This window comes from Lactuca virosa, chromosome 3 (assembly GCF_052849685.1).
Source record: "Lactuca virosa cultivar CGN04683 chromosome 3, Lactuca_virosa_CGN04683_v6, whole genome shotgun sequence".
Classification (NCBI taxonomy): Eukaryota; Viridiplantae; Streptophyta; class Magnoliopsida; order Asterales; family Asteraceae; genus Lactuca; species Lactuca virosa.
In genome coordinates, this window is record NC_136428.1 from 383,106,962 (window position 1) to 383,123,266 (window position 16,305).

The window sequence follows — 16,305 nt, forward strand, 5'->3', positions numbered from 1 at the left end:
TAAATAATTAAAATACAATAGGAGTATTTTAAAATGCTATCTACATACACACTTCTCACCCTTCCAGTTTCGCACACAGCCTTCATGGAAGAAGTACAACAAGGACTCCTTTACTATCAGGCCTTGGTAGCCAATAGGCTAATCGAAGGAGACCCTGCAATGGGCCAAGAGGCAGAACCCGGCATGGGGCCTGAGGAGTATATGGAAACAGACTATGAGTTCGGAGAATCCGATGAGGTTATGGAGGTGGAAGGGGACACTAATGAAGTTCCCAGCGAGCCTCCCACTTCAGAGATAGTACAGGATCACTCTGCAGCACCACGATATCCCATCGATAGGACTCACTCCTTAGAGGAGGAGGTTACCACCCTTCGGAAACAGTTATTAGCAGCAGAGGCCCGAGCCGTACAGGCAGAGCATGAGAGGGACGAGGTCGTCAGGGAGATGACCGAGATGGCTGATCTTGTGGCACGACATTTTGGCATGTGATTCCCCCACTAGACCCTTCTCGTCACGACTAGCATCCATTACCGTTATGATTTTCTTTTATGTACTACCCTATGTACTATCGACTACATGATTAAGTGATCACACTACTCATGGAGTCGTTACTCTGTCGGATTTTATTTCACTTCATGTATTGTATGCCTTATGTAGGCAAATTTTCATGTACTCAAAAGAATATCATTAATGAAAATGGCTATATATTTTCTCGAGATGTTGTTATCTATTATGTGTTTTGTTGCTATTCTTACATGTTGATTGCATGCACTCACTTGCTTATACATAACCAAATCACCGACACCATTCTATAATCAAGAAATCGTGAAACTAAAATACACTGGATACTCAACATCTTTCCGTTTCATGACAGAAAGATCTCTCGAAGGCAGACACGCAGAAACCGCAACGCAACACCACCACCACCACCTCCACCAGAAATGAACTCAGCAGCATTTCAAGCAGCAGCTTCAGCTGCAGTTACAACAGCCCTGACTCATATTCACCACGGGAACAACGGTGGAGTTAATGGGCAAGGGACCGGAAGCTCAAACCACGGGATGAACCAAGGACCTACTAAAACCTGCACCTACAAAGACTTTGTAAACGCCAAGCCTCAAACCTTCAACGGGACAGGAGGCTTGATAACTCTAAAGAGGTGGTTAAAAAGGTGGAATCAGTGTTCGAGATCTGCGGGTGTCCCGAGGAGTGCAAGGTGAAGTTCGCGGCTTGCACATTCATCGATTCAGCTCTCTCCTGGTGGAATGGCCACGTGGAGGCCATAACACTCCCTGTGGCAAATGCGATGCCATGGGAAGAGCTCAAGGAAATGTTGATGGCTGAGTACTGTCCAATGGGAGAAATCCAGAAGTTAGAACAGGAACTGTGGAACCTCACAGTCCAAAATTCTGACATTGATGCATACATCTTAAGGTTCGGTGAGTTGTCACTCTTGTGCCCAGGAATGATCACGTCGGAAGGGGAAAAGATTGAAAGATTCATTTGGGGATTGACCTCTCCAATTCAAGGAAATGTAATCGCAGCAAACCCTGGAACGTATGACAGTGCTAAAAGGCTAGCCAAGAAGTTATACGACCATGGAAACAAGAAGGGTGCCAAGGCAGGAGAAGCTGAAGTTAAAAAGGAAAGTGACAACAAGAAAGGTAGAACAACAAGCGAAAAGGGTGACAAAACTCAGAGTCATCAAAGAAACAACAGACAATAGCTGGCCATGCTGCTACTGCTCAAGTTACCGCAACACCACATCCTCCAGCCTCATCGACACCAAATGCTCCCAAACCATACTCAGGGATCCTACCCAAGTGCAGCAAATGCAATTTTCACCACCATGGAGAATGCAAGGAGATGCATTGCACAAGTTGCAATTGAAAGGGTCATACTACAAGATACTGTAGAACTCAGCCATAACAGAACCAACAGTCAAACAACAACAACAACAACAACAACAATCGCAACAACAGTAACAACAATAACAATGTTGGGGCCAGTTACATTGCTATGGGTGTGGAGGAACTGGTCATTCCAGACGCAATTTCCCCAAAGCCAACAACCAGGGGGCGGGTGCATCAAGAAGAGTATTGACAATGGGTCAAGGCGAAGCAGTTCAGGATCCAACGGTTGTTACTGGTACGTTTCTACTTAACAACACTTATGCATGCATTTTATTCGATAGCGGAGCCGAGCGAAGCTTCGTTAGTTGCAAATTCAAACACTTACTAAATCAACAACCCCAGAAGCTCAACGAAGCCTTCACGGTGGAAATGGCTAATGGGAAAACCAAAACAACCAAAGATGTTTATGTAGGATGCACGTTAACACTAAAAAATCATTCGTTTCAAATAGATTTGATGCCAGTAAATATTAGGAGTTTTGATGTGATAATCGGCATGGATTGGTTAAGCCCCCATCATGCTGATATTATGTGTCGTGAGAAGGTCGTTCGCCTTCACCTCCCCAATCACGAAATCCTAATAATCTATGGTGATAAACCTGGCGTCAATCTTCGACTTATCTCGTGCATCAAGGCACAAAAGTGCCTACACAAGAAAAACTACGCATTCCTCGCTCATGTTGTGGATAAAACCAAAGAAGAAGTAAACATTAAAGACATTCCAGTGGCATGTGACTTCCCTGATGTATTTCCAGAAGACCTTCGGGAGTACCCCCAGAAAGACAGGTCGAATTTCGAATCGACCTAATACCCGGAGCCACATCAATTGCCAAATCACCCTATAGGTTAGCTCCTGCCGAAATGCAGGAGTTATCCAGCCAACTAAGTGAGTTGTTGAGCAAAGGATTCATCCGACCAAGCTTCTCACCCTGGGGAGCTTCGGTCTTGTTTTTCAAGAAAAATGACGGATCTTTCAGAATGTGCATCGATTATAGGGAATTAAATAAGCTCACTATCAAAAACCGATACCCACTTCCTCATATCGACGATCTATTTAACCAGCTTCAAGGAGCTAGTTACTTCTCCAAAATAGACCTAATATTCGGTTATCATCAACTTCGAGTCCGAGAAGAGAACATTCCAAAAACTGCCTTTCGAACTCGATACGGTCATTACGAATTTGTTGTGATGCCCTTCGGTCTAACAAATGCCCCTGCTGCATTTATGGACCTCATGAATCGAGTATGCCGCCCATTCCTAGATAAATTCATGATCGTCTTCATTGACGATATTTTTATATACTCTCGAAGCAAAGAAGAGCATGGTCAACATCTCCGTTAAATCTTGGAAACCCTAAGAGCTGAAATATTGTATGCGAAGCTCTCCAAATGCGAGTTCTGGATCCGCAGTGTAAACTTTTTGGGTCACGTAGTCAGCAAGGAGGGGATTCACGTAGATCCTTCCAAGATAAAGGCCATTGAAGGTTGGGCGATCCCGAAAACCCCAACAGAAATCCGACAATTCTTGGGACTCGCAGGCTACTACCGAAGGTTTATTCATAATTTTTCCAAGATAGCCAAACCCCTCACCACCTTGACACAAAAGGGTGTGTCCTTCAACTGGATGGAAAAGCAAGAAGCCGCATTCCAAACCTTGAAACGAGACCTCTGTAGTGCACCATTGCTATCCTTACCATAGGGAACAGAAGATTTCGTAGTCTACTGCGATGCTTCAAATCAAGGGTTAGGTTGTGTCCTCATGCAGCGTGGAAAGGTGATAGCTTACGCATCCAGGCAATTAAAGATGCATGAAGTAAATTATACTACTCATGATCTCGAGCTGGGAGCTGTGGTCTTCGCTCTAAAAATTTGGAGGCACTACCTCTACGGTACAAAGTGCACCATCTTCCCCGATCACAAAAGCCTCCAGCACATTCTAAACCAAAAGGAGCTAAATATGAGGCAGCAAAGGTGGGTTGAGCTGCTAAATGATTATGAATGCGAAATCAAGTACCACCCAGGCAAGGCTAACGTGGTAGCCGATGCCCTGAGCAGAAAAGAATACTCAGACCGCCGGGTGAAAACCCTATCAATAACCATCCAATCCCACCTAACCTCGCAGATCAAGGAAGCACAATCGGATGCAATGAAGCCAGAGAACGTCGCGAATGAAACATTGTGTGGGATGGATAAGAACTTTGAAGCCAAGGAGGATGGAACTTACTACTTCATGAATAGAATCTGGGTCCCAAAACTTGGGGGATTCAGAGAAATGATCATGAACGAAGCCCATAAAACTTGATATTCCATCCATCCAGGTTCGGATAAGATGTACCTGGACATCAAGTAACATTATTGGTGGCCAAATATGAAGGCAGAGATCGCCACTTACGTGGGCAAGTATCTCACTTGCGCCAAGGTGAAGGTGGAATACCAAAATCCCTCAGGACTATTACAACAACCAGTAATACCCGAGTGGAAATGGGAAAGCATTACAATGGACTTCGTAACCAAATCACCCAAGACGGCAGATGGATTGGATGCTATTTGGGTGATTGTCGATAGGTTAACTAAATCCACTCATTTCCTGCCAATAAAAGAATCGTACAAGATGGAAATATTAACACGAATTTATATCAAAGAGATCGTGAGACTCCACGGAGTGCTGATATCTATAATCTCGGATCGGGATAGTAGATTTACCTCACGATTTTGGCAGTCACTCCAGAAGGCCATGGGAACGCAACTGGACATGAGCACCGCTTACCACCCTCAAACCGATGGCCAAAGCGAACGAACCATCCAAACACTCGAAGACATGCTTCGAGCCTATGTGATCGATTTCGGCAAGTTATGGGATACCCACTTTCCCTTGATTGAATTCTCGTACAACAACAGTTATCACACAAGCATAAGGGTTGCTCCTTTTGAGGCCTTATATGGTCGCAAATGCAGATCGCCTCTCTGCTGGGCTGAGGTGGGTGACACCCAGCTAGCAACTGGAAGGCTCTCCCGCGAGCCTTCGGTGCATCGGCCTTCACCGACCGAACCTCAGTAGCTCGCACGGTGGCAGGGGCAGATCCCTGCGGTGCTCCCTGTGCTGTCCCCCGCAGCTGCGGACACTCGGCCTTCTGATGGCCTGTCTGGTTGCAATGAAAGCAAACCATGAACCCCTTGGGGAAATCCTTCGCGATATGCCCCTCTTTGCCACATTTGTAGCAAGCACCCGATCGACACACCCCGTCATGTCCCTTGCCGCACTTTCCGCAAGTGCGGCCCTTCTGGCCTCCAGATCTAGAATCGGTGGGCTTTGCCCGCTTGGCTGCCGGCTGAGACTGTGCCGGCCGCCGATCCGTCCCCAGAGACTCGGCCTCCTCCCTGGCCTGAGTCTCCAACTCAATCTCCCTCTTCCGGGCATTTGCCTGGAGCTCAGCAAATGTCTGGTAAGTCGAGTTCGACACGAACTCCCGAATATCCCTCCTCAAAACGCCCAAATATCGGCTCATGCGTGCCTGCTCAGTAGACACCTGCTCAGAGCAGAACATCGCCCTCTCATGAAACTTCCTAGTAACCACAGTAACCGAATCAGTACCCTGCTTGAGGGTCAAGAACTCCTGAACCAACCATTCCTTCTCCACGGGGGGAACATACTCGTCTCTGAACATGGTGGTGAACCTCTCCCAGGTCACCGCTGAAATCTCTGCAAGAGTAAGCTTGCCGTCACGAACTTCCACCAGTCCTTCGCTCCCAAGCGAAGCTGGTTCAACACGAACCGTACCCTCAGATGCTCCGGACATGAACACGTGTAGAAGCATCCCTCGATATCATAAATCCATCTCATCGCAGCGATCGGATCCTACGTCCCATCAAACTCTAGTGGCTTCGTGTTACTAAACTCCCGAAACAACAACAAGTCACCTCCCTGAGGCCTGGCAGCAGCCACAGCTGTAGTAGCTGCAGCAGCCGCAGCCTCAGTCACCGCTGCGTACCACTCATCAAAAGTCTCAATCAATGTGGTCTTGATAGACCCAAACATCTTCGGAATCTCGGCTCGAATCGCCGCCGCCACCTCATCGTGGATCATCTGACGAAGCTCCTCGTCACTCACGCCGCTCGGCTCAGGTCTGTGACGTGTCCCAACCATGATGTCTCTGAAATACAACATAATAATATCAGAGACTCGCTCGAGCATACTCGCACTCGATAACTCAACCCTACTTGTTCCTTAGTACCCAAAGGATTCTTACTTAGAGTGCGCACTGCTCCGGTGTCTTCAGTAGTACGGGCCCTATACTACCGTCCACACCGCATCAGTATTCACCCTAAGTCCTCCTCCTTGGATCCCAGATCACAAGCACCCTACATCTCGCTGGCATAGGCTACCCTTTGGTAGACCTCTCATAAGCTCATCACTGATATCTACTCACTCTCAAGCATCACATAGCAGCAGAAATCTCCCTAGGCTAAGGCATCACAAATCAGGCCACTCTAGTCCTAATATGAATACCTAGCCTACTCTAGCATGCATATCATAACATATCTCATAGCACATAATATAAGGGTATTTTGGGAAATCACCGTTCGGGCGCTGGCTGATCGTACACACTGCTCCTTTCTACTTTTCTCAAATCTTTTACTCTGTTAGAAAAATTGTTCCTTTTTATGAAAAACTTTCCGAAATCCTCAGTTTGAGTTCAGATACGCCCGAAGATGCATCTGAATCCCTTAAACCAAGGCTCTGATACCAACTTGTAACAACGTAAATTTCCAAAACAATTTTTCATTTTTAAAACATACTTTTATTCATAAGGTACTATCAAAACATAATGTATCCAATGTTATCATAACAAAACATATCCCAGAATCTCAAGACATAAACTTCATGAGTGTGTACGGATCATGCCGGCGCCTTCCCGCGATCCTCGCTAGTACCTGAAACACATAACACAACAACTGTAAGCATAAATGCTTAGTGAGTTCCCCAAAATACCACATGCAGCACATACGCCTTTCCAGGCCATAACCCTGTAGGATCTTCTGATCCATGTGTCTTAGGGGACTTCTGTCCCGAATCCCGGTAGACCTTCCGGTCCTACCCGTATCGACCTTCCGGTCCGTAACCTCTTGACCTTCCGGTCCATATCATCTTGACCTTCCGGTCCTTATCATGCATAACATACATAACACATACATATCACATAACAACATACAACTCATACATCTCATAGCATATAAGACCTTCCGGTCACACATAGGTACCCTTCTAGGTACAGTATAGTGAGAAGACTCACCTCGATGAAGTCGGATAAACTCTCGTGCTCAACGTCCCGACCTAGCCTCCTCCTATTATTCAAATAACATCCCCGATCAATATTCTCTCATAGTCTCATCTCTAAAGATTGGGTAGAAGGCCATTCTACCCCTCTCTGAACTCTCTTGAATCAGTCTTGACCAGAACCCTAAAGTCAACGAAAGTCAACGGTCAAACTTTGACCCGACTCGTCGAGTGCACATGGGCGACTCGGCGAGTCCATGCGGGTCCTCTGAATCCTTCTAGCCTCTCTTGGCTCGTCGATTCATCCTTCCACTCGACGGGTTTCTCCTGTCACGAATCGCGGGGCCACCCCGACTCGACTCGTCGAGTCCACTTATGGACTTGGCGAGTTGCTTCCATGTTCTTACTCAAATGACCTTCTAAGGTCAGATCTGCTTCCCTAACTATCAGATCTACCCTTCAAGTGCTCAAATGTCACGTAAAGGTGCAACCTTTACGTGCATGCAACCCACATCAAGTCACAAATGGAGAAATAACTCTAAAAAAGGCAACCTAGTCTCCAATCTCTCATTTGCTTGCATAAAGCTGAGGGATAGTGACTCTATGGACCTCTCATGGTCCAGATCTGATGCTATTAACACAAAGGAGACCTCCTACTCACTGGATCTTACATATAATGGGGGTAAAAACCCTAAAATCATGAAATCTATCATATCAACATGAAATAGAAAGGATTACACCTCCAGAGATGAAATCTCAAGATGATTATCCCAGATCCAAGCCCCCTTCACGCTCTAGATTGGTGTTTCCTTCTTCCTTCTAGAAAAACTACACCAAAAGTGATGTATTAACCTCTTCTTGCTCTCAAACTCTCCTACTGCTCTCTCTAGGGTTTCTCTAGGATGAAGTGGCCGCAAATGGAGGCCATAAAGGCCTTTAAATAGGGCACAGACCCTGAGAATTAGGGTTTCCGATTACAGCACGGACTCGTTGAGTCCACCCTTTCCGACTCGTGGAGTCCGTTCATTAATCCAGTCAGCACACGCGCTCCTACTCGACGAGTCTACGCCTCAACTCGTCGAGTCCCTCCCCTTTTCTCAAAAGAATAAATGATCAAACATAATACCTGGAAATCCGGATGTTACACTCTTATTGGGCCTAATGGACCAATAAACTTTCAATTTGATTACTTTGGGCCTAGGAACCCTATTTGGGCTCTAATTGGACCCAAATCCATGAAATTAAGGTATTTTGGGTCATATGGACCTAGAATGATCCATCCTATTTCTAATGGGCCATAACTAGTTTCATAAGCCCTAATGGGCCGTAAACTACATCCTTGGGCTTTATTGGGCCGTGAACCCTCATAAGGGCCCAATAGGCCGAAAAATATTCATGTTGGGCCTCCTTAAATCGGACTAAGTCAAGGGAGGGCCCAAACCATTTCATTTCCTTTTTCCTTGCCCCTATCTCGGCCCAACAATAAAAAAAAGGAAAAGCAAATGGGAAGGAAAGGGAGTGACACCTCACTATTGCTTGTTTGATATCCATGCAAGAGAGCATGTATCCATGCAACTCTTACATCACCCTCTTCCAAAGTCAACTTTCCTTCTCTCTTATCACTCACTCTATCTCTCGACCTCTCTCTGACTCTCCAACCTCTCTTGCATTTCAAGGTTAACACCAATTTTTCTCAACACTCTTCCACTCTTTTCCCTCAAGAAATTTGTGAGTCTTAGGAGAGTCATCAAGAGGATCACTTCAAGCTTCACATTGTGGTAAGATGTTACAAACCCAAGTTGATATGCTTCATTTTTAAACTCAATCACTCCTCTTACACCCATGTTTTCGTGAATTATGTTTCTTAGAACCATCTAAGTTCGAAAACCTTCTCAAGAAGCTTACTAGGGCCGAGATCTTCTCATTTCCTCACCAAAAACCGAAAACATCAAAGTAATGTGAGTTCATACCCCCTATTTTCGATTTTCACTTTGTTTTGGGGGGAGAATACAAGTTGTTTTGTGTAGATCTATGTGTGTATGCATGATTTTGTGTGTTTTCTTTACTTACATATGTGTTTATGTGTTGAAAACTTCATGAACTAAAAGATCTACGAAAAGATGATGATATAGGTATAACATAACACTTATTCAACCTATCTCACAAGAAAAAGGTTTAAAATACATCAAGGATACTTGAATCTAAGAAAAACTTCATGAAAGGGGCTAAAAATGACAAAAGTGACAAAATATGGGTCGTTTATGTAACTCTCGGTAGTATGGGGTTCAAAAATGAAATTTTTGCTAAATAATGACTAATCTCGACATTTGAAACCTTATAGGGACCAAAAATGTAAATATTTTCATAATTGGGCCTTATTTGGGCTTCTCACGGTTTTGGGCCCAAGAATTGAAATTTTTGGTCTTTTGTGGGTTAAATTGTCATTTTCAAGAAAATTGTGTCAAAAATGTAAATTTTTGATAAAAAGGGGTCAAAGTTGCGAAATTATGAACATTTGGGCCAAAAAGATGAAATTTTCTCTAAATTGGCCGAAAATGTATATTTTCACAAAAATCAAGCCAAAAATGATATTTTTGACAAAAACGTGTTAAAAATGTTATTTTTACACAAACTAGCCTTAAATACAAGTTTTGTCCAAAATAGGGCCTAAAATGTTATTTTTACTAAAAATTGGGCCTTAATTGTAAATTTTTGGCTTATTGGGCCAAGAATGTCATTTTTACAAAAACTGGGCTTTTTATGCTATTTTAGTAAATAATTGAGCTAATTCTAGTAAAATAATAACAAACTGGCTAATTTTGTCATTCTCATGTTATTGGGCCTTAGTGGGCCATTAATATGCTTGATAGGTCCTGAATGCTATCTATTTGTTTATTGGGCCTCACTGACCCATTAACATGCGCGACGGACCTTGGATACTATTTGCGTGCTATTTGGGCCTATAAATACCTTACATGTGAAATGGGCCTTAGTTGTCCTTTTACATATATTTTGGGCCCATGTTATATAATCACATTCCTTTTGGGCCTGAAAATGACTTACGTGTTTAGTGAGCTTCAGTGGTTCGCTTACATGGTTCATTGGGCCCGGAATGAGTTTATATGTTTCTCTTCGCGTAAAATTCGATTAAGGGTCTAGTGAGACATGTCGGTTGACACCTATTGAGTGTACGATCGTAGCCTGTAGTTATAACCAGAGTCTCTTGGAGGGAGAGCGGGGTTTTATGTATAGATCTATACGGGGATGACACCCCACACCTGAGTTGTTCGCTACAGTTAGACTACATCAGTCTAGGGTGACGATAACCTTATTCTATTCCGTCGGCATTCACAAACGCCAAGACAGGCGAAATTGTCATTAATTAGTATGGTTATGACGGCTCACTTAAAGGAATTAACATTATGAAATTTACGGGAGACTATTCATTTTCTTCTTTTATAGGCAACATAGGGTTTTCTGGGGGCATTCTATTTACATTCTCTTCATTCACTTTTGGCATTCTATTAAACAATAACACACATGCATTAATACCAGATCGGACACAAACATACTAAACTATTTTAAGAAAATACAGGATTTTCTTGTGCGTACAAAGTTATACAAATCTTTTTCTCAAACACGCTTATGAACTCACCAACATTTTTATGTTGACCTTTTTAAATTAACTTGTATTCTCAGCAAACCGCTGAAGCAGGTTGGGATGAACAAACTAATAGATGTGTTGTTATATTTTTATTTCATCAGACTCTAATTGTTCTGGCATGTAATATTTAAACACAATACTCGATGTAACCAATGTACGTTGTTATATTACATGTGTGGTGATGATGATGTTATGTTTCAATTATATACTTTGTAATGATACTACAAGAATGAAGTCACGCGCAAGCCCCGAACGTTTCCGCCGTCTGGTTCGGGGGTGTGAAAAAAATTAAATGTTAGATAAACCCGATATCTATGAAGAAAGTTGTAGAGGTCGTGGCAAGGATTCCGGAGATATAAAGAACGCCGAAAACCGAGTTATAACGAAGAAGTTATTACCTGTCAAAGTTTCGCGACAAAACCGGCATGACACCGGGAATCGTAAAAAGTGAGTTTACGATAAAGTACTTTCTAGCCTTAGGGGCCTAAAGGAAAGTTGTAGAGTACGTCTCCTTCTACGCGTGGCTATAAAGAACTTCAAAAACGAAACTCGTATGCAAAAGTTATGACCTTCCGAAGATACAATTGTCTGAGAGCACGACACGTGTCAGAAACCCTAATCTGACTGGACTCTCGACGTGAGCATGGATTCTCACGACGTGAGGAGTCAAATGGTCACTTTTCAAGCCTAGAATGCAGATGACAAGTCTATGGAGTGATAGGTCAAAAGCTCACGACGTGAGAGAGCCCAAAACTGCCTATAAATAGCAACTTCGACCATTTCATTCCTTACACCTTTCTTTCACTCTCTACTCTCTCTCTAGCCTTCCAAAACACCCCCGAAGCCTAGGAAACCTCCCTAGAACTAGAAGAAAGCCCCGGAGCACCCGAAGGCTTCGAGAAAAAGAGTTTTTTGGTTTGAAACACTACCCGCACAGAGCCCGATTTTCAAGCAAACCTCCCGGTTTCATCAAAGAAGATTATTTTAAGAAGCGAAGTGTTGTCCGAATCACCCCCTTATCAAGTGAATGTATAGTCACTTTCATCTTACACATAGATATGAAGTATTTTATGTAAATTACATGCTATGTGTATATATGTTATCTGTTTACTTGAGATATATGCTGGATGAAAGATTTGAACCTCTTTCTTTTCAGATTTGAAATGTATATGTATTTTATATCTACAAATATGTTGGGTAAAACATGGGTAGATGAAATAGTTGGTGTGTGATGAAATAAAATGATGAGAGGCCTCAGTGTTGACGATGATCCAGTCATCTTGCGGAGTATGGATGACGACCACATACTTTTCTAGGAAGTCCAGTGGAATGCTAGCAGGCTCGCAACCTGTAGGTGTTTGTGAACGATGTGTTCACCGGTGTACTCCATCCCCCTAATGGTTTCCTTACGGATCTATATGGCTGAGGAATCCCCTTAGTAGTAGTGTCCATCCCGATGAAATTCCCTTAGGATAGGTCCCTTATAATAGATGCTTTAGGGACGTAAAGTGAGGATAACGGGAACGGGTAATCGGGTTGAATGATTGTTGAAAATGATAAACTTATTTATTGTGGGTTGAAAACCTTATATGCTCACCAGGCTCCCCAGCCTGACCCACTCAGTTTCTTGTATTACAGGTAGTGGAAAAAGCATAGTTGGATGATCTGACGAGAGTTTATGGATTTATAGGCCATTATAAAATAAATAGAATGTTGTAAGGCCTATATTGTTTTGAGGCCAATTTTGTTTTATGGCCTATAATGTTTTTTTTATGATTTTGATCTGAATTGACGATGACATCCCGAGTTTTGTAATGTAATGAAAATACATATCTTTAAGAAATGCTTTGATAAATTTTTATCATATTTTGTATTGGGAACAAATTCCACAACACTTTTTTTTGAAAAATTACTCTGATTTTATTATAAAAGCATAAACGAAATCGGTCTTTTATGGCCGTAAAAATGGGGATGTTACAGTTGGTATCATAGCATTAGTTTAAGCGAACTACGAATTTGTAGGATTTCTAAACTTAAACTTAGAATGCTAATCGATGATCGTGAGATGAGTGTCATCCATATTTTAGACACGAGCACTAGTTTATTTTAGGAAAGATGCCTAAAATGTTTTTATGTGCTAAATGCTTTATGTTTGCCTTGTATGTTATTATTTGTTCGGATCTATGGTCTGTTGCCGACCGGATCTGGAAATATTATGTGTTCAGGATTCTAAGCGTTCGATTACGATATTAGAACTAGCATGTAACATTTCGGAGTGATAAGGAGAATTTAAACGTCTATCGTGAATAAAAATCTAAATTCACCTAATTTGGTGTATAGATCGAAATGGAAAGAACCCGAAGTGGAGCTGGAGACGCAAATGGAAATAGGAATCAGCGACCTCAACCCCAAGTGATTGAGCAGGTGTCGATAGTAGAAACTGCACCAGAGCCAGTCACTATGGCCGGAGTACAAGCCATGATTCGGGCAATGATGGCTGAACAAAGGGAAGAGATGAGATAACTATTGCTGAATAACAGGGATGAACCTTCGATTCCTGTTGAACAACCTGAACTAAATGACGGACAGTTAGAGGAAGAGAATTACAGCCGCATTGTCAGTCAAGTGGAACCCCCAGTGGTGAGAAGGAATGACCCGGAGAGGAAAATCGACAGAGATGGACATATGTATAAGAACTTTTTGGGTGCCAAACCACCGAGTCTTTCCGGAAACCCAAAACCTATAGAGATTATAGACTGGATCTCCGAAATGGAGATGGTATTTGAAAGCTGCAACTGTAGCGATTAGCAGAAAACCGTCTTTGTGGTTCGACAACTGAAGACCGGAGTCCTGAGTTGGTGGAAATTGTTGGCAGATACGATGCCACGAGGAGAAGCTTTGAAGATGTCTTGGGAAGCGTTCATGGAGCAGTTGAAGATGCAATATTGCTCCGAGATAGATCTGATCGATCTAAACAATGAGTTCCAGAACTTGAAGAAGGGGAAATTGAGCGTTGATGACTATGCTACTGCGTTTACTGAGAAGATGAAGTTATTTCCTTACTTGGTGCCGACTGAACTCGCCAAGATAGAGAAATTTGCTAACGGATTGCCAGCAGACTTTGGCCCGACAGTCAAAATGGCAAGCACGTTGAAGGCAGTTGTTAGAGCAGCCAAGAATGTTGAGACCCAGTTAAAAGAAAGGGGTCTGGAGAGAACAGAGGTGGGTGAGAAGAGGAAGTTCGAAGGACTTCGAGATCTAACAAGAAAAGTAAATCCTCGAAATCTGGTTCAATAGGAGGAGGAGGCGAAGCGAAATGGTGCGAAAAATGCAAAAAGAAGCATCATGGGAAATGTGACGGGGAGGCCACTTGTTTTAAGTGTGGAAAGCTTGGGCACTATGCCAATGAGTGCACCTTCAACAAGAAAGTTTGTTATGGGTGTAATGAGGAAGGGTACATCTTAAGGGACCGCCCTAAGAAGAAGGAGGCAGCAAACCCTAATGTTCCACGGAAGCCAAAAGCCAGAGCTTTCCAGATGACACTCGAAGCCGCGAAGGAAGCAGCGGACGTCGCTTCAGGTACCTTTCTTGTAAATGGATTGTCTGCCAATATATTGTTTGATTCTGGAGCAAATTACTCGTTTATATCACATAAATTAGGTGGAAGACTAGTATTGCCTATAGAAAAACTTGATAATGCTCTAGTTGTAGAAGTTGCCAGTGGAAAATTCATACCTGTTAGCGATTGCATTAGGAATATCGTCATCGACTTGAACGGAAACGAATTCCACGAGGAGCTGTTACCGATTGAGCTGAATGGTTTCGACATCGTACTGGGAATGGATTGGCTTGGTGCCATTGATGCAGAGATATTGTGCAAGAAGAAGATAGTGAGGGTAAACCCGCCTGGAAAAGATTCGTTTGTGGTGTATAGGGACAAATGCAGGGTAAATTATGGAATCATTTCCCTGATGAAAGACAGAAAATGTTTTTCTAAGGGATGCACATCATACTTGGCGTTTGTGATCGATGCTAAGAAGGAGAAGAAGGAGATGCAAAGTATACCAGTGGTGTGCGACTATCCAGAAGTCTTTCCCGAAGATCTTCCTAGATTGCCCCCTGATAGACAAGTAAAGTTTCGAATAGACTTGTTACCAGGAACGACACCAATAGCAAAAGCACCATACTGACTAGCACCAACGGAGATGAAGGAGCTTATGACACAACTTCAAGATTTTTTGGACAACAGTTTCATTAGACCTAGTTCATCACCCTGGGGAGCTCCGGTGTTATTCGTAAATAAGAAAGATGGAAGCATGAGGATGTGCATAGACTACAGAGAATTTAACAACAGTGAAGAACAAGTACCCATTGCCAAGGATTGATGACATGTTCGATTAGATGCAAGGTTCGAGCTATTTCTCCAAGATCGATCTTAGTTCAGTATATCATCAACTAAAGGTGAGAGAGCAAGATATTGAGAAAACCGCATTTAGAACGAGGTACGGATACTATGAGTTCTTGGTTATGTCATTTGGACTCACCAATGCTCCAGCAGCATTCGTGGATTTGATGAACATGGTTTGTAAACCATTCCTCGATAAATCTATAATAGTGTTCATAGATGACATTCTGGTTTACTCAAAGAGACAGCAGGAGCATGGCAAGCACCTGCGAGAAGTGTTAGAAGTTCTGAAGAAGGAGAAGTTGTACGCAAAGTTATCCAAATGTGATTTATGGATTCGAGAAGTCCAATTCTTGGGTCATGTGGTTAACCAAGAAGGGATCATGGTTGATCCAACAAATATTGAAGTTGTGATGAAGTAGGAACGACCAAAGAGTCCCACGAAGATCCGAAGCTTTCTGGGATTAGCCGGATATTACCGAAGGTTTATCCAAGGCTTTTCTTCGATAGCTGCTCCATTGACAGCTTTGACCCATAAAGGAGCAACTTATACTTGGAGTGAGAAGCAGGTGGAAGCATTCGAGAAGCTAAAGAAGAAGTTATGTGAAGCACCAATTCTTTCTCTACCCGATGGAGTTGAAGACTTCGCAGTTTATAGCGATGCATCTGGAGTTGGGTTAGGTTGTGTTCTGACCCAAAGGGATAAGGTGATAGCATATGCATCGAGACAATTGAAAGAACACGAAAAGAACTAACCCACTCATGATCTGGAGTTGGCAGCGGTAGTATTTGCACTAAAGATATGGAGGCATTATCTTTACGGCACGAAGTGCAAAATTTTCACTAATCATAAAAGTCTTTAGTATCTCTTCAATCAGAAGGAATTGAATATGAGACAACGACGCTGGCTAGAGCTGCTTAAGGATTACGACTGTGAGATACTTTACCACCCTGGTAAAGCAAATGTCGTAGCTGATGCTTTGAGCCGAAAAGTGAGCCTTTAAAGGAAAAGGCCAAGAGCATTAAGAATTGAAGCTGTCTCAAGGATTG